The sequence below is a fragment of the Euleptes europaea genome, chromosome 9 (assembly GCF_029931775.1).
Source record: "Euleptes europaea isolate rEulEur1 chromosome 9, rEulEur1.hap1, whole genome shotgun sequence".
Lineage (NCBI taxonomy): Eukaryota > Metazoa > Chordata > Lepidosauria > Squamata > Sphaerodactylidae > Euleptes > Euleptes europaea.
In genome coordinates, this window is record NC_079320.1 from 34,339,572 (window position 1) to 34,359,352 (window position 19,781).

Below are 19,781 nucleotides of genomic sequence, written 5' to 3' on the forward strand. Positions count from 1 at the left end.
ATATTTTGTAGCAATTCAGTAATAGCACAAAAACTTGGCTTAAGCCAGAAGAGGTCCTAGGTTTTGGACAGAAAGCTCTGATGTATAATTATACAATTTACTTAAACAATTGCTTTCTGGAATGGAAGTAACAGATTTGTCCAACTGCATTCTGGCAAAGCCCAATGCCTGAAATCCACAGTTGTTTGGAATAGAACAATTTTCAAATTTGGAAACAGTGCAGAAAGCATCTTTATGCTTCTCTGATGTTTCCTGAGGTTGTTTCATATTTTTTACAAATAGCATGTGATTCTGAGCCCCTGGTCAAAAGCCATGTTTAATATGAATTGGTCACAACCTGTCTGGAACATCTCCTTTACAAATGCTGTTGAAGAAGCTCTGTTTTTGCCCTTGCAACAAGATCCATTAACCAAACAGAGTGCAACACTCAAGGGCTCATTGATGGACATTTCTGAAGCTGGTGTACACTTTAGTTGGCAACAGGATCCTCAGGGGCAAGAAATGTACAAAATAGTTTGCCACATGGAGACAGCTACCATCTAAGGAAGATGCTTTGAGAAAATGAGATAGGGAGTTACAAGCTCTCAAGTGAATAAGAGCTATGCCCTTTGCTGTATTGAGAGGCAGAGACTAGATGAGAAGGGTTTGCCCCAGAATGTCCCTCCTTTTTGTAGAGTAGGGGATAATCTTTAAGAGCACCATAGGTATGATTCTGATTGAGACCAATGTAGTGTGCTTGGGTCATTTTTGGACCTAAAATGGCACCAGGTGTCAATTCAGCAAAATAACACCCCCTGTGCCATTTTGTGTCAGAAAAATTATGCAAGAGCCCCTCCACCATGCCTTCGAGGTCCTGACCAAAACTGCACACCTTCAGCATTCTTAAATTTGTTCCCCAACTCTACAGTCTGGAGGTATGTCCCAGAGCAAACCGGGGGACAATGTCTGACCTTGGTTGGCCGTGTGATAAAGCACCAGGAAAAGCCATAGCCAAAATTGATGTAGGCATGGGGATCTGCTAGAGGAAGGGACACTACTCATTCTTTGTCTTGCTGCCCTCTTCTGCATACAGAAGTAAGCTATACTGAAATCTGTGGATCTCAAGTAAACTTGTGAATAAAATCAGAATATTCAGTTGAGGCAACGAAAGAGCATCAGATCATCCAGCTTAGGTAAATATTTGCTAAAACCACACTTCTTCTGTCTTCCATTGGTTAGTTAAGTAAACAATAATTTGTAAATCTACACACCATACTCTTTACCACTCTTTATAGACAAGTAGCATTCTATCTTCCAGGTTATGTTCACAACTGATCAAAGATAAACCCTGTTCAGATGACAGAACTGTGGTGAACAAACATGTGCAGAGTGAGACCTGTACTCATTGGATTTCTACATGGAGTTATGTAGGGCTCTCTTCACGTACAACAGAATTATAAATTCAGGAAAGGCCACAGCTGCCACCAGCTTATCCAGCAGTAGGCCTGTGTTCAAGAGCATCCCCAGTCTATGAACATGTTTTTTTCAAGGGGAGTGCAACCCCATCCAGAATAGGTGACACCTTAAATCCCAGGTCAGACCTTCTGCCCCTCAGTAGCCCTTCCATCTTGTTGTCCATAATGAATGATGAAGAAGCATCAACTGCTCGGAATTAATTTAGGGCTTTTGATCTCAGAATGAATGAGAAATTCCTCAATGAGATGTTTTTAGATACTTGTGGTAGCTCACTGGATTCCACAATTGTGTATACTCGAAACTCCACAAACATTTAGAAACCTCATTATTTTCAAGTACGTTCCTGAATTTCTGCTTACAAATAGCTTTTCCACTCAACTGAGTAACAAGATTGGTTGAGTTTCCATCACTTATCTTTGTATAAAAAGCAGCTGCAGAAGACAGGCCTCAGCAAAGGGCAGTATCAAAGTCCAACCTGGGCTTCCTCTCAATATTGCTATGGCCCAAGGGATTGATTATTTCCCCAGCCATTCCATTTTGTCTTATTCTTTGGCCTGACAAGTGCCTCTCTAACATACTCCCGGTGATGAAAATTCTTAGCCCCTTCAGGGGAAACTTAAAAGGCGTTTGTAATTTGGCTGTACTTTTTTAAAGTCTTTCCAAGATTAAACTTGGCACACTTGCTCTTAATTCAAGACGCTTCTTTTCATGTGTGTAGGTGTGGGTGTCATACTTATGCAATTACACATACAGACACTCGCAGCTCATTACACAGAGCAAGGAGTGTGCTGAGCAATTACCTTAAGAGAGGAAACTCAGCTGAACTCCATCTTTGTTTCCCTCGTCTCCTTAAAAAGGCAGGAGAGAATGGAAGCTGAAGCACTACATCCTGTGTGGTTACTGTATAAGTGGAGGAGCCTAGAAAGGCAGAATAGTGTAGTCAGACTGCCACTTCTGATTGGCTGGTGCATGAGATGGACTTATTGGACACTAAAATACCATACTTTCTTTGCTGACGTTTTGTTCCTGACTTTTTAAATTATAGACAGAAGAACAGAGGGGGAAGCTGCTCAGTTGTTAAAATTTTGGGGATCCAGCTAGATGTAAGGGGAGATCATGCTATGTGCAATCCTCTTGATATGTATGGTCATTATGGTATATAAATAGTGTGTCCCAGCTTCAGGTTAGACAGTCAGAAACCCAGATTTTGAAGATTTGTGTTCTAGTATACCAAAGATGGAAAATACACACATTGCCCTATTTGCACAAAATAGAGAGTGTATGGGTATTCACCTAGGATGTGAGGTTGGAGCACCCAGATCGTAATGACTGAATATGGCTACAATGAGGCTGTTATTGTTTAGCTCTATGCTATAACAAAGGAAAGTTCCAGGTAGCCATGATGAAACATTCTTTCTTTTAGGTAAAGCCAAAGAGAAAATTAGTGTTTGGGTTGGTTCTTGTAGGTTATCCGGGCTGTGTGATCATGGTCACACAGCCTGGATAACCTACAAGAACCAATGAACTCTGACTGTGAAAGCCTTCGACAGTGTTTGGGTTGATTAATTAACTTGATTTGGGGGTATCCAGATGGGAAATTAACTTTGGAGTAAATTCACGGAGGAAAAGAATTATTGGGGCCATTTGATATTTGCAGCTGAGAAGTTGTACTCTATTTGTGGTCTTGGGCAAACCATTTGTCCCTCAGCTTCACCAGTTTCACTTCTGTAATAAAGATGTCATGTTGTACTAGTAAATGAGGGATCAAAGGCCTTACTCAGATCTCTCCACCACCTTATGCTCAGATTGTGACCTTGGACAAATTACTGATTTTGACCTTGGGCAAATCACTTACCTTGTTATACTCTGGCATCATTTCCAACAGTGAAACGCTTCTGGGAAGCTTCTGGGCAAGGCATAAGGGCAACAACATTCCTCCGTTTCGATTCAACAAAGATATTCCTCCTTTGAACACGGAGGCTTTATTTACCTATCATGGTTGACAGGAGGGGCTTTCAAGCACAGGGCAGGGGTAGAACAGATACAAGGAGCAGATGGAGTCAAGGGTAAGTGTGGTGTGAGTGGCTTGGCAGGGGGGTAGGACTTCTGGCTCCCCCACTTTATAAATGAATGAGTTACCCTTGCGAATACAGAATATTTTATACTCAGAAGTCACAGCAATGTTTCTTGGTTTCTTTTTAGTTGTGCCCCACTAAGGACAACTTTAGTTTAAGGTGGACATATAATAAGTGTTGCAAATAAAGAGAAATCTGCCATTTGTCATTTATTATACTGTGATTTGGAAAAGGATATCAGCTCAGTGACCATCCAGAATAAAAAGAGGCTATTAGATAGCTCCTTTTACTTATGCAATAAGGAAGCAGCAAATGCAGGCCAAAATCACATGTGCATTGTCAAATGCAGAAAGGATGAAATGCACTTGTAAACCAACCAACCTCCAGCACAGCCACCAGTCATTTCAGAAACATGATATAAGTTCATTGAAAAGCAACTTTCTCCTTTTTACACTGAAAAGCACTTTTATTAGTCCATGTTAATTCACTCATTTTCTCTTTCTCCCCCCTCCACGCCCATCAATACTGTGTTAATCTTGTTAATTACCTAGGTTGGAAATTACATGGAATACCATGACATCACTGTCTGAGTTAAATTAATCCCTCATAAATCTACTAAAACAAACAGAAGCAATGCTTTTAGGAATGCTGTACGTTAAGGAAACAATTCTGATCTCACTGGGATTGAATTAAAATCCATGATTCCGCTCATTGAAATTCCATTGGCCACAATCCAATACAGAGTGAGACGCATTTAAACCCAGTGTGTGTTGGACTGCAGCACATAAGTACAATTCAGAGAAAGTTAAGCATGCTTGTCCCATTGAACTCAAGGAACCTTAGTGCTTATTTCAATAGGACTAACAGCACATTCCTGACCGGAATGCCTGCGCTGGTCTTAGGAGGCAACGCAGTGGCGCTGCCTCCTAAGGAAGTTTCGGACCGGCCAAAACCTTTGCCTGGCGCAAAAAAATCCATGCAACCCGCATAGGGGCATTCCCAAGCCGTAATGGCTTAGGAGGCCACCAACGGCAGCCCAGCCCCCCAGCTGATGCTGTGACACCCTGGGAACGCCTCCCGGGACGCTGACATGGCCTTTGCCGGCATCTGGACACTGGTGGCAGGCTGCGCCGGCATTCGGGCCCGGCGCTTCTGCAGTAGCGGCTGGCGGTTGGCCCTGCACACCGGCGCTGGGGCCACAAACGCCGATGTGCGCCACCCAGACCCTGGCGCTGTGGGCCCTTGCGCTGGCGGAGACGTTCGCCAGCCTCCAAAGGCCTTTGGTGCTGGCCGCCGGCACAAATCAGGCATGCGCTGTTAATCACACTCTTCCTCTAGATTGTGCCTGATGTTCCTGAAAAAGTACACATTAGGCATTGAAATCAGACACTGTAATGAAGTGACTTACACAAGTGCATATTGGTAAAAAGCTCAGCAAGATGGATGAACAAAAACAGACTATGAAATTTTGATCATCTTTCACCAATTTAAAGTCTACCTGACAAAGCATCAGGCTGATCTCCAAAGGTGAAGAGATCTGAGGGCTCTGAGAAGCATTAGTAGTAGTCAATAGAACCTTGCAAACTCAAAAGCCAGTGGCTATGCATCCTTAAGAAAGGGAGAAAGGGTCGAGATTTTTCCTTAAATTGGCTTGTTGAACAGGAATGTTGCTATGTGGTTCCATCAAATAAAGGATACAGTATGGAAGGAAATTACATGCTAACTTCTAATGGTAAAAACTATGTATACATTTGACACGTAGATATTTTTGCCTGATGTAGGGTTTTGTATAACTTGCATAAGCCTTAATGTGTGTTTATATGGTACAGGAAGATAATCAGATGCAAGCTAACAACTTCTGTATTTTGTAATTCATAGACAGGCTACTTGAAAAAAAATCTTATCAGGCTTGTTTACATTTTATACATTCTGCCTTAACACTAATCAAACCAAGCATATGATAGTTGTGGAGTTTCCGTGAAGGTATATTGGGTAACGTATTAGCTTAAGAAAAGGATATTCCCAGGGATGGGGGGGGGGGGAGAGAAGGGGATTTTCACATGCAAAATTTAATTTTGAAAGTGATTGCCTCAAAGTTCTGGAATTTGCTGCTTCTGGTGTTCTGTTTTACTATGTCCATAATGACACTTATTTTTTTACTTTTGATAAACAGAGATTATCAGAGATATTTGTTTGTAGTCTAGCAATTATCTTTTTTCTCTTTAAGACTCACAAGAGAAAAAGACCTCCTGTTTCTGGAAAATGAAACTCGCATTTGAGAAATTTAAATTACCAGAGTGCCCTCTACCGGTAGACTTTCAGTTCCCTTGCACAACAAGACAAAAGAGATAGTTCAACTTTTCAACCACCAAAATGCAGCAAAAATAGATTGTGGCTCAGGTCTTTAAAACTAGTTTAAATTTTTAAAAAATCTCAAGGCAAATGTGAATTCTTAGGCATTAATATTAAAGTTTAAGAGTCATTCATTTCCGCAAAAATGAAAGAATTCCTCATAGAAATTGAAATCAAGGAGGGACAATCATATTTGAGGACTCATGTTTGAAATCAGTGTATGGATACAGAGAATAGGGGAAAGTTTGCGTCTTCCTTTCTACATGTGACTAAACTACCAGGAAAAGGATATTGTTGCAAAGCTGTTAGTAATCAAAGCTATGCATGCTCTTGTGTCACATCTATGGGCTGAACCATCACATCAGCTTCATCGTCTACCTATTTAAATGTGGTTGCAAACAGGTTGGTAATGATGTAGGGCCCTGACCCGGATGATCTCAGATTTCAGAAGCTAAATCCTGGCTAGAACTTGGATGTGAGACCACCAAGGAATACCAGGGTCACTACGCAGAGGGAGGCAATGGCAAGCCACCTCTGTTAGTCTCTTGCCTTGAAAACCCTACTCGATTGCCATAAATCAGCTGCCACTTTACATCACTTTACACACACATAATGATGTAGGAAGAAAAACTCAAGGTATATTTTGTGGTGGAAAGGGCCATCAGGTCACAGCTGACTTATGGCAACCAAGTAGGGATTTCAAGGCAAGAGAAGTTCTGCGGTGGTTTGTCATTGCCTGCCTCTATGTAGCGACCCTGAACTTCTTTGGTGGTCTCCCATTCAAATACTAGCCTGGGCCATCCAGATCAGGGCATGTTTTGGAGGAAGAGGAAGAAGAAGAGGAAGAAGAAATGAAATTAGGAGTCCTCTTTTTCTTTATACTTTCTACCCTGTCTCCCTCTTGAAAACATACACAATCGCAAATCCAGCTTGCACAGAATCACATGAGAGTAATACAGTGCAATTGTCTTATACTGGAGTACCTCTGTGTAGGATTGCACTGATAGTAACTGATACGCTGGAGGTTTTGGTTCCTCCAGTGTGGTGTAGTGGTTAAGAGCGGTGGACTCTAATCTGGAGAACCGGGTTTGCTACCCCACTCCTCCACGTGAGTGGCAGACTCCAGCCTGGTGAACCAGGTTGGTTCCCCCTCCTACACATAAAGCCAGCTGGGTGACCTTGGGCTGGTCACGGTTCTCTGAACTCTCTCAGCCCCGCCTACCTCACAAAGTGTCTGTTGTGGGGAGAGGAAGGAAAGGAAATTGTAAGCTAGTTTGATTCTCTTTAAAAGGTAGAGAAAATCGGCATATAAAAACCAACTCTTCTTCTTCACAAGAGATACTTCAGCCAGTTTTGCATGTTTGTAGCACAAATAGTAAAGCCTAATGTCTGTCAGCGTTTGCCTAAAACAGGGGTCCTCAAACTACGGCCCGGGGGCCGGATCTGGCCCCCGGAGGGCTTTTGTACGGCCCGGGGACCAAGAAAGCCAGTCCCCCCTTGCCCCCCTCTCCAGAGCTTTTCTGGGCTTCCTGGCCGCGTGCGCCCAGCCGGAAGCCTCCCTCCCGCCCCAGTCGCCCCCTTCCCTTCTCCCTCTCCAGCCCCAAACCCCCTTTCCTGGGCACACGAGGCGTCTTGCTGCGCCGCCCAGTCGCCTCCTTCGCCCTCTCCGTCCCACCCTCCCCGGCCCAAAACCTCCTTTCCTGGGCGCACGAAGTGTCTTGCCGCCTTGCACGCCACCCAGTCGCCCCTTTCGCCCTCTCCCTCCCACCCTCCCCGGCCCAAAACCTCCTTTCCTGGGCGCACAAAGCGTCTTGCCACCTCGCATGCCACCCAGTCGCCCCCTTCGCCCTCTCCCTCCCCAAAACCTCCTTTCCTGGGCACACAAGGCATCTTGCCGCCTTGCGCGCCACCCAGTCGCCCCCTTCGCCCTCTCCCTCCCACCCTCCCTGGCCCAAAACCTCCTTTCCTGGGCGCACGAAGCGTCTTGCCGCCTTGCGCGCCACCCAGTCGCCTCCTTTGCCCTCTCCCTCCCACCCTTTCCAGCCCCAAACCCCCTTTCCTGAGCACACGAGGCGTCTTGCTGCCTTGCGTGCCACCCAGTCGCCCCCTTCGCCCTCTCCGTCCCACCCTCCCAGGCCCAAAACCCGCTTTCCTGGGCCCGGTCGCCCCCTTCTCTTCCGCAGCACGCCCCACCGGGAGACTTCACCCATTGCCTAGCTTTGTGGCCTGGCTGGGCCTGGCCTCCTCGAGCTCCATGCAGCTGCGCCTGGTCCTTCAGGCCCTCCACGATGCAGCCCAACGTGGCCCTGGGGTTCCTGTTTTGGCAGCAGTCGGGCAGCGTTCTCTCTCTCCTCCCGGGGGTATCCTGGTTACCTGGAGGTAATTGTAGGGGGCCCCTTGGGGGAAAACTGGGCATATCTCCATGGAGAAGAAAAAGACTTGTGGCCATTTATGCACGGGAGGTTTTGCCTTAGATTTGCCGCTCTCCAGATGCACATTTTCCCCATCCAATTTCTCAGAACTCAAAAGTAAGCTCCCCCCACCCCCGGGCAGAGTTTGGAGAATTCGGATGGGGATAATGTGCACCTGGAGAGCGGCAAATCCAAGGCAAAACCTCCCGTGCATAAATGGCCTTGGTTTTTACATGCCGACTTTCTCTACCACTAAAGGGAGACTCAAATTGCCTTACAAGCCCCTTCCCATACCCTCCCACAACAGATGCCCTGTGAGGCAGGTGGGGCTGAGAGAGCTCTAACAGAGCTGTAACTTGCCCAAGGTCAGCCAGCTGGCTTCGTGTGTAGGGGTGGGGAAACCAACCAGGTTCACCAGATTAGCCTCCGCTTCTCACGTGGAGGAGTGGGGAATCAACCCAGGTTCTCTAGATCAGAGTCCCCGCTCCAAAACACCACTCTTAACCACTACATTTGTAAGGCACAGGCACTTGCCGCGGACTCCAGCCTCTTTATTCCCCATTAAGGGAGGCCGGGGCAGGGGCAAGGCCGCATCTGCCGAGGGAAGGCCGAGCCCCAGCCGCAGAGCGAAGGGGGAAGGTCCGGGCTCGGGAGGAGGATGCTTTTCAGGAGAGCCCCCTCGCGCCGCTGCCTCCTCCCCCACACACGCGGGGAATTTGTTCATATTTTTTTCAAACTATAGTCCGGCCCCCAACAGTGCTTGAGGGACAGTGCACTGGCCCCCTGTTTAAAAAGTTTGAGGACCCCTGGCCTAAAACATACAACAAATTCTACAATACCATCGTTTTCAACAAAATGCACCTCATTTCTAATAAGTGCAAATGATGTGCCTGAAACCAATAAGAGGTTTCAAATAAAACTCCACACTGGATAAAGGATAATTTAAATGAAATGTAAAACAGGAGGGAACAACATCTGAACTTCAAATCTTCCACACCCAACTGACCTTTCCAGTTGAATTATAAACCATTTAATATGTCATCTACTACTGCCAAAGCTTTTGGGGGGCAGGATAAAAATACCCTTTCAGGATAATTTGTGTGTCAATGGAACAGCCTATTAAAAATTATTTCATAGAAAAGACATAAAGGGTTTGGGCCACATAGAAAAAAGATTCCCATGGCAAACTTTGCAGTCTGATTTCTCAGATTTACACTGGAATTTAATAACAAAATGAACGCCTTGCACTTTGTTAGCAGCCACAAAATACAATACAGGACCATGCCCCACAAATATTAAACAGAATGCTATAGACACACCAAAGGGAAATTCATACACCCAGCCTGAGTAGATGAAACACACTATCATCCTCAAATGCCAAATCCGAGCTCCAAGGATCTGTGTGTGTGTGTGTGTGTGAAATGCCATGAAGTCACAGCTGACTTACAGCAACCCAGTAGGGTTTTCAAGGCAAGAGACTAACAAAGGTGGTTTGCTATTGCCTTCCTCTGCATAGCGACCCTGGCATTCCTTGGTGGTCTCCTGACTTATAGTGCTGTCAAACTACTGTAAAGCAGCAATAATGTTCACAACTGAAAAATCCAATAAAACCTAGCAAATGAGAACATGGTGAACACATATGAGTCAATTAGGCACATATGATGGGACTAGTTAAATTATAACTCTTAACCTGGAACTAGGATTCCAGGTTAAGAATTATAATTCTTAAACTGCAACCAGGGTAGTTCTGGAGATTTGGGAGTGGAACCTGGGGAGGGTGGAGTTTGGAGAGGGAGTTCGTCAGGAATGTGATTCCATAGAGTCTTGTGCATAGTGTCAGATTGTGGTTTCATATGGGATGGCAAAAGTGCCCCCACTTTTGATTTTGTTGTGGTATGTTGTGTTTCAGGGTTCTTGTAAAGGGTCGGCTAGGGCAAGAATAGAGCTAAACACCAGTAGTCACGTTTCCTTTTGTCTACTTCTCTGTCCACGGACCTTACTTAACGTGTCTTGCTGGGGCTCTTGAATGTAAAACTGGGTGGGGTTTTTTTTTCCTGTTAGCTGGCTCTAGTTCCTTTTCAATTTTTTACAATAACTAGAATTATTGTTTTATAAAACCTGAAGAGGAACTAGACTTCTCCATTAGACTTCTCTATGTGGTTTGTTGTGCTGCTGGATTGGGTTGGTGTCTGGTTGTGCAGGGCTTGCATAAGTTCTTGGGGAGGGAGGTATTGGCTTGTGCTCTCCGCTTTTCCACTGGAATTTAGACCTGCCCTCCCATTGCTTTGCATGGGCCCACTGAAACCAATCATGGGAAAGTTGGCTTGGCAATTCCCATGTGAAATAGGGTCACTGTAGTCTATAGGGATTTTTTTTTGAAGCACCTTTGGGGGTGTTGGAGATAGTACCCCCATATTGCAGTGTAGCTTGAAGGGACTGTCCTTGCATGAACCCCAAAGTTTGGTGAAGATTGGGCCAGGGGGTCCAATTTTATGTGGTCCCAAAGTGGTCACCCCCGTTCCCCATAGGAAAACATTGTGAAGTTCTCAATGTTTCTCTATGGAGGAGGGGGTGACCCCTTTGGGATTTCATAAAATTGGACCCCCCTGACCCAGTCTTCTCCAAACTTTGGGGTTCGTGCAAGGACAGTCTCTTCAAGCTACGCTGCAAATTTGGGAGCTCTACCTCCAAAAACACTGCCACAGGAGCTTTGAAAATAATCCCCATAGACTATAATGGGCCAAATTTTTCGGTAAGCCTTAAAATAAGCCGAATACCAATATTTACCGGTATAGGTATTCAACTTATTCTGAGTTTACTAAAAAATCGGGCCCAATAAACCCAAACTCAAAATGTACTGCTTTTTTTTTTTTTTTTTTTTTTGGTACAACCCTGTTCAGGAACTAACATACTTGATGGTGAAGAGAAGAGACAGAGATAGCATCCTAACTACATCTCTAGCTGAGAGAGAGACTAAGTGGGAACTTCCGAGAAGAAGCAGGATATTGCCCTAAGAGTAACAATCTGGAGACAGATCAGGAATGACACTTAACAGGAGAGAAGGTACTAACCTTACTATCCTATCTAATGGTCTTTTGCTGCCCCCATGCAGGGTCTTCTTCTCATCTTCTTTGTACACCAGACATTACCTATTCTAACACCATGTAACATTTAGGGGGGTGGGAGAGAAGAAAAGGATGCAAGTTGTAATAGTGTAACACCCATGCTATAAAGATCATGTCATTAATCCCTACAGTGCAGGTCAATTGCAGTGGTCAGCAATTGCAGCTGTTCTTTAGAAAACAGCAGAGCCACACTTGCAGCTTTAGTCACCCCACCTGCATCTAGAAAGTATGTCTGGAAAGGCATTCTAGACTACATATACTAGCTTTCCAATTTCAGGAACACCCTCAAATATGCAATCTTTCAATGCACTCTGAAGTGATATAATCTCATGAGAGCACTTCTTGAACGTTTGATCATGACATGGCTTTAAATTACTTTAAGCAGCTGGAATAGCCCAGTTTAGCCTTGGCTTTTCAGAACTTGGGAGCTAAGCAGGGTTGGCCACAGTCAGTATTTGGATGAGAGACCACCAAGGAGAATGGGGTTTGCTAGACTAAGAAAGGCAATAACAACCAACTGCTGCTCAACTCTTGCCTGAACTGCCCCATGGATAATGTCCCCAAGAGTCAGTTGCGACTTGATAGTACATTCTTCTACTTTTTAAATTAGTTTGAATAATGCAGGTAGTTAAAAGCTGGAGACTTTTATTCATTAATGTCACTGGTAATTGAGCTCAAGGCAATGTTGAGCTATTGTTTATTATACTAAAAACAGAAGTTACTATGTACCCTGTGCTGTCTTTATTTGTTTTAAAATCATTTCTGTTATACCAAGGTGGGTAGATTGACATTACTCTAGCATTCTATATGTTTTATAACTAGAGTCCTCCATAGCTCACCTCTGCATTTTAAATATACAAACCAAGTGTGCATACTAAGCATCTCCATATACTTAAGACAAAACTAATCTCTGCTAAGGGAATTCAGAGAATATACTTGTGGTTAAGAACACAAATCCCTTGGTGATTCTGACCATGGCTTGTGGAGACAAATGGTCACTCACTAGTTCCTGCTGAAGATGACAGTGCCATGTGCCTCTTCTTTATTAAGTTCTCCACACCAGACTCTAGGAACTGTGCAGATCCAAACTCCGTGATTGCTCTACATTTCCTTTTCTTTGTAAGCAGATCTAATACACAGGCCCACCTAACCTGTCACTCCTTGCAAAAATTCAGAAGGCACTTGGTGTTCCATCAAAAATTGTCCTGTAATCTACTAGAAGACCATGTTCTGTCTTCTGTCCACCCTTGATCTAAATAGCCTGACTATTCAGGAAGATAATTTTCTTGAATCTCAAAAATGAAATCTGAAACCACCTTTCACTAAAGAGTTATATATATTGACAAAAACAATTCTCAAGTTTATGCTTTCACCAATAGATGGAGCTAATTATTTCTCTAGCTCCTGTAATGTCAGGAAATTATAATAAACTGTCATTGAACCTGAAGACTTCTGGCAGAGATATTACAGAGATATACGTTAAAGAATTCAAGAGTAATAAGATACTGGGGCAACAACATAAAACAGAGATGGGAAAGGCAGAAAATAAATAAATCACTGAACTCAGTTCTGACCACTTCTTTGCAACCCAAATATTTAATTAAGACTTCTGTGTCAAAAATATATTACATTTTAATGAGATTTCAATCATGAACACTCATTTTACTGGTAAGAGTCTGTCTTTACCTCTGCTTTTAAATGGAAACAGATAACAAATCACAAGGATATGTGTGAGTGAAAAAAGAAGGTATGAACATTTACACTTGCCATATTTTATGTGCCAAACAAGTATTCATCATTTATGGAGCCCAGAGGACTATTCTGGTGTTTTTTGGGCTAAGTAAAAGCCAGGTGGCAAACATATAATCTTTCTGCTTTACTGAAAATGAGTTGGAGTGGAAGAGGAGATTATGTTCATCTTTTGTTCGTGATAAATGAGGGAAAGAAGTTTCATACTGTAGTCCATTCCCCACCTCCAAACACCATTAGAAACATTCTGGGGGAGGGAGATAATAAATGTGCATGGGAGAAATGGGCAAGCTTTATTTCTACATAGGCAAGCTTTATTTCCACATTCACTACACTGCCTGTCTAGAGTCTGGGCCAGTGGTTATTAACCTTTGATCCATTACCATCCCCAATACAGAATACTGTAATCAAATCCCCTCACCCATTTATTTAGTAAAATGTTTATCTGTGGCTTTCCCCTCAACAGTGGCAGCTCACAGAGGCTTGTGAGAAAACTGACATACAAGTAACAGATAATTAGAATTTTAAAAAAACCAAAAAAAGACAAGAAAGGCACTGCTATACAATTTCCCTTCAAAATAATGACCTATCTATTAAATGCCTCCCTTAAAAGGCCTTAAGTTCCTTACAGAAGGTGGATAGCATGGGGTCCTCTACATCTCCTTGAGGAGAGTGTTGCATAACACTGGAACCACATCCCAAAAAAACAGGCCAGGGTATAGCCAAACATAGAATTCTAAGGAAAACTCAGCCAGAGGGAGGCACAGGTAAAATCTCAAGTGGGAAACAAACTCATAAAAAGCATAGAGAGAGAGAGAGAGAGAGAGAGAGAGAGAGAGAGAGAGAGAGAGAGAGAGAGAGAGAGAGAGAGAGAGAGAGAGAGAGAGAGAGAGAGAGAGAGAGAGAGAGAGAGAGAGAGAGAGAGAGAGAGAGAGCATAAAAAAGCATTAAAATTTTTTACAAGGGATTCTCCAACTGAACTTTGATTTACAACCAAAATACCTTTTGTTAGGTATGGCTCCCCCACAATTAAAATCTTCAGACAAAGAACTTTTTTTATACGGGATGACAGCAGCAAGAATACTTTATGCTAGGTACTGGAAGGACAAAAAAACAATCATTAAACAAATGGATTACAAAAATGTACGAATATGCAGACATGGCCAGACTCAAATGAATGAAGAAGAAGCCACTGGGAGAACACGAACAGAATTGGAAATCGTTCTATGAAAGATACACTGTGAATTTAAGACAGAAACAAAGTATATATTGTTGTGACTTAAGACACGAGTTAGTACAGTTAAAAGTGAGAAATGTTAGAGTAATTGTCTGATCTTTATGAATAATATAATGATTATAGAGAAGAAATGAATTTAAAATAGAAAATAGATTAGAACATAAATTAGATTGTTAAGAAAAAAGCAAGAATGGAGAAGACCTGTCCAGGATGCTAACCCACTAAGAAGACTATTGTTCCTTACCCCCTTTTCCCTTTCTTTATGTATTACCCAAAAACCCAAGAAAATATTTTTTTAAAAAAAGCATAAAAAAGCACTCCAGAAAAGGCAACTTTATTTGTATAGATATAAACATACATACACACACACACATTTTCAGCTTTCCAGATCTGTCTTCTGGACCTGGAAGGTAGCTGAGATGAGGAAACTTACCGCTAAAGGATCATCCCTTCATATAGAAAAAAAAGTTATGAAGAATTGTTCTTGGCTAGTTTTCTTCCTGACATTAAGTTTTCTGTCAATGCAGATTTGAGGGAGGAGATGGAGACGCATTCAGCCATATGAAATGACACTGCCCAGAAATAGGTTTACCACCTCAATGAGAACTAAGACTCTCACAGCCCAATCCTAATGGTGGGGGGACAAATAGGATAGGAGCTGGCATGACCTCTGCACCAGCGTTAGCCCCACTTGCCCCAGCTAAAGTGGTACTAACGCTGGCACAGGGGAACTTACTTTATTCCGGTTATGAGAAGCCCCGCAGCACTATGAGCCTCGGGCAATGGCACAGCAGTGTTTTCCCAGTGCAGGGTCTTGCGCTGGCGTCAAAAAGGGTGTTCCCAGGGGTGGAGCTGACTTTAGTCAGTTCCCTAAGCCCTTTCAGACCAGGAATGCCCCTTTTTTCAGGTGCCAAGTTACACCTGCAAAAAAGGCAGGCATAGCCCCATGGAACTCAATGGAGAGTTCCATGGGGTTTTCCTGAAAAGGGCATCTTTGGCTTGCTGCGCTTGGCAGCAAGCTGCTCAGGAGGTGGAACTGTGGCACCATCCCTGGGCCCAGGGTAAGTACCCCCCATTAGGATTGCGCTCTCAGTCTGTAAGATATTAGTTGTTTCCCATCATCTGAATGTGTACGATTGAACCATTTTCAGGTATTATGGTGTTGGCATGCCTGCCTTGCATACCGGAAGAGGATGTTGGGTGTGATCCTCTCAGAGTGCACAGTCACCATTTTGTAGGACTAGGACAACACACATATTTTCCAGCTTTAGCACACACCATTGGTGTGTTTTATAGATGACCTAAGACCCTGGAGAGGAGCCCCGTGGTGCAGAGTGGTAAGCTGCAGTACTGCAGTCCACAGCTCTGCTCACAACCTGAGTTCGATCCCAATGGAAGTTGGTTTCAGGTAGCCAGCTCAAGACTGACTCAGCCTTCCATCCTTCCAAGGTCGGGGAAATGAGTACCCAGCTTGCTGGGGGTAAAGGGAAGATGACTGGGGAAGGCACTGGCAAACCACCCCGTAACCAAAGTCTGCCTAGAAAATGTCGGGATGTGACATCACCCCATGGGTCAAGAATGACCCAGTGCTTGCACAGGGGACCTTTACCTTTACCTAAGATCCTGGAGAGCTGCTGCTATAGACAGTACTGACTTTGATGGGCCAATGGTCTGGTTCGGTATAAGGCAGCTTCATGTGTTTGTGTGAATAGTGTCTATACACACCTTTACGAGATAAGCTAGATAGTCATCAGGACAGTATAATCTGGAATTTTAAACTTGTCTTTTTCACTATGGCAGCAGCAATAGACTGAGTGCTGGAGACATATCTAACACTTTCTGTGATATTTCTTTTTGCCAGTATTCCAACGACTTTCATTTAGCAGTAAAATATCAAACGTTCTTGGTTCCCATCTTGTAGAATGACAAAGGACAGTGCCAAGTAGATAATAAACCATGGACTTTTCATGTACATTTTGAAATGTCCTCTTTATAAATCATAATGATTTTTTTTTAAAAAGAGCAGGGACTTCTAAAAGCTAGTGTCAAGTTCTAAAATGTGTTGGGTTTTTTAACAGTAAAATGTTTACTATTTGGCTTGTAGGTGAAAGACGAAGGATTCTGGTTCTGTGGTATTCCTCTGGATTGTAATGGATGTTTATTACCAACTCTGTTGTCAGAGAGCGTTTCTATACATGACTTGACAAGGAGTTTATTCTTCCGGTGATTGCCTTCAGAGAAGGAGAAACCTGAACCACTGACTGGAAGTAACTGTAATAGAGATCCTGCTTGGCAGGAAACCTGAAGCCATATATTGCTTCTCAGCCGGCTCCAGTCCACCACCACAGATGTCATAGTGGTTTGTCAGTACAGACAAGGAAGGAAGGAAGGGCTAGGCTATAAAAAGGAAGAAAGTCTGTGAGAAGAATGTCTTAAATAAATATGTATGTGGGTGTAGGCTAAAACAAGGCAACTGGGATTGAGTGAAATGTAAATTATCTTATATTTCCCTACCAATTCTCCTTAGATGACTACTGCTCACACCATCTCGGGCTACCTAATACCATCAGTCGTTTTATTACTTTCTTTCAAGCAGCGAGTTTTCAGCCTAAAGGACAAACACATCTGTTCCAACAGGTCAAGGGGTCACCACCAGGACTACTCTGAGGTGAATTCTGTACCTGTTTTACTTTCCTTCAGTTTCTCAGAAAGTGCAGTGCCAGCATTATTTAATGCTAGCAGGGAATTTCTCCAAGATGAACCACTTTTACATGTGTAATTTTCTGCCACTTAACAGCTTGCCTTTTGTTGACCTTCTTTTTTGGGGGGGGGGATATGCCACCCAAGTAGCAGGGTATGCTGTACTAGAGAGGTGGGATAGTTGCAGTACTGAAAGTCACTATACACACACACACACACACTATACATACAAACATACACATTGCATTTCAGCTCTAATAAGATACTGTGCGTATTGCATTTGTCATTCATTATGCATCACTAATATTCATCAGTTCTAGATGGCCAATTTTTTGGTAATGCATGTCCTGTAGGGCTGCCAGCTCTGGGTTGGGAAATTGCTGGAGATTTGTGAGCAGAGCAGTGCCTGGGGAGAATTGAGTTTGGGGAGAGGAGGGAGCAGCTCAGCAAAGGTGTGATGTCATAGAGTCCGCACTCGGAAGCTGCCATTTCCTCCAGGGCAATTGACCTCTGTACCATGGAGATCAGTTGTAATTCCAGGAGAGCTCCAGGGCCCCCCCTAAAAGTTTGTAACCCTGGACAGTATAAAAGTATACTAAGTTAGTTGCTCCTCATTTTGTGGTTGTAAAATTTGTTCAGTACGCAAAGGAGAAAGCAAGGCATGCTAGTGGTATTACCACCGTTACCGTTCTTCTGACACAGTAAGGTTGCTCCTTCGTGCAAGTAGCCGCAGTGGGACATACAAAAGTATCTCATGCAGCATAGTCAATAAACTATACAGCCACAACATTTGGATTTAACTGAATTTGAAAATATGATGTAAGACCCCCTATCTTCTTTCAGAAGCACAGAAAGGTTGTCGTTTTAGTGGTTTCTGTGTATTGACCCACACAGAATGAAACAGTGACCATTTATTCCATTACATTTGCACTGAAGCCAAAGAAAGCAAATCCAGCTTTGTGAGTCCTGTGGACTGTGGCCAGTTACACTGCATCTGCACATCATCATCCCAGTGGACATACAAATGCTGATACTCACTAGCTGCAAATGCTGACTAGATACTAGTTTTATTCATTCTGATGACAAATCACATTCTCTGATTAAACCTTTTGCAGAGATACCCAGGGCAGTAACTGTGCTCTGCAAGTCATTTTGTTTTCTTGAAAACGTTTCAAATTTTAAAACATACTGGAAAATTATACTGGAAGAATGAAGAAACCGTCATCCCTAAGCAAACTTGCTTGGAACCCTGCCTAACTGCACATTCATATTGACTTCTTTAAGGCCATTTCAACTTACGCCATGAGAACATTCACAAGTCTCTTCTCATGGGAGACTACCAAGGAATACCAGGGTCACTATGCAGAGGAAGGCACTGGCAAACCATCTCAGACAGTTATTATAGATTATAAACTGTCTAGGCAAGAACTGAGCTATTTATTCTCTGAAGCATGTTAAATCCTTTAGCTGTGACATGATTAAAAGCCCATGTGATACAGTGGTTAGAGTGTCAGAGTATGATCTTGGAGACCCAGGTTTGAATCTTCACTTTGCCATGGAAGCTTGCTGGATGACCTGGAACCAGTCACACACTCTCAGCCCAGCCTACCACACAGTGTTGTTGTGAGGATAAAATGGGGGGTGTAAGCCAATTGAAGCACCCATTGGGGAGAAAGAAAGGTGTGACAACACTATTTTTACCACTGAGGGTATGTACAAAGCCTCCTAATATTTCTTTGGAGCTAGGGTTGTTTTAACCTAGAAACCTTCCCCTCAGTTACAAGGTGTTCTAATGGTGGCGACGACATTGGCTTTGAGTTCACCGCTGTGCGGTAAGTATATGTAGAGCACAAGTAGTTTATGGTGATCACTGAGGCATAAACAACAAAGAATATTAATTTATTTACAGGATAGTCTCTCAAGGAATAGAACAGCAGCACAGGGCTCCAGGCAGACAATGGAGAAACCTGGCTGGGGCACATAAATTTAAATCAGTTCTGGCTTTAGAGAGTAGTTAGATATTTCTTTAGTGCCTTCACACACACACACACACACACACACAGGCTATTACTGATTAGCCACTAGATTGGATCCTCTCCCACATACTCAGGATTCCACCCATACCAGCTTGCCCTTTCCCAAGAGTCAGACTAAAAAGTACAAGGACTGCTCATCCCCAGAGAAAGGGGTACTCTATACCATCCCAGAGATAGAGCTAAACCACTCTGCCACATAACCAGGCAGAGCTACCTCTCACTCCGGCTGCTCTTTTTCCTGAGCCAGACCCGAGCTTAAACTGCCTTCTCTGTCCCAGGCAGAATTCCTTCTCCTGTGCTTTTCCTTCAACATCCCATCCCTCTCCTGAAAGGTGATTCGATGCTAGAACTGCACCCCTAGGGTGTCTGTTTTTCCTTTCAAGGGCAGGACAGCCGTCCGTCTGTCACAGAAGGGTATAAATGAAGTTAACAAATTAGCAAATAAATAATTCTTCAGTATTGGCCGTTGTATTTGATGTAATCACATGATTGACCTCAGTAGCTCTGGGCTGGGCTAGTCCAGAGCTAACCAACCACAGACAAAATTAGCAATTATCTATTGCCTTTTAAACAATTGTGTCTCAATGTCTGCCTCACACTCACAGGTAATGATGTTCTGTTCTTTGTGACTCAGATTGATT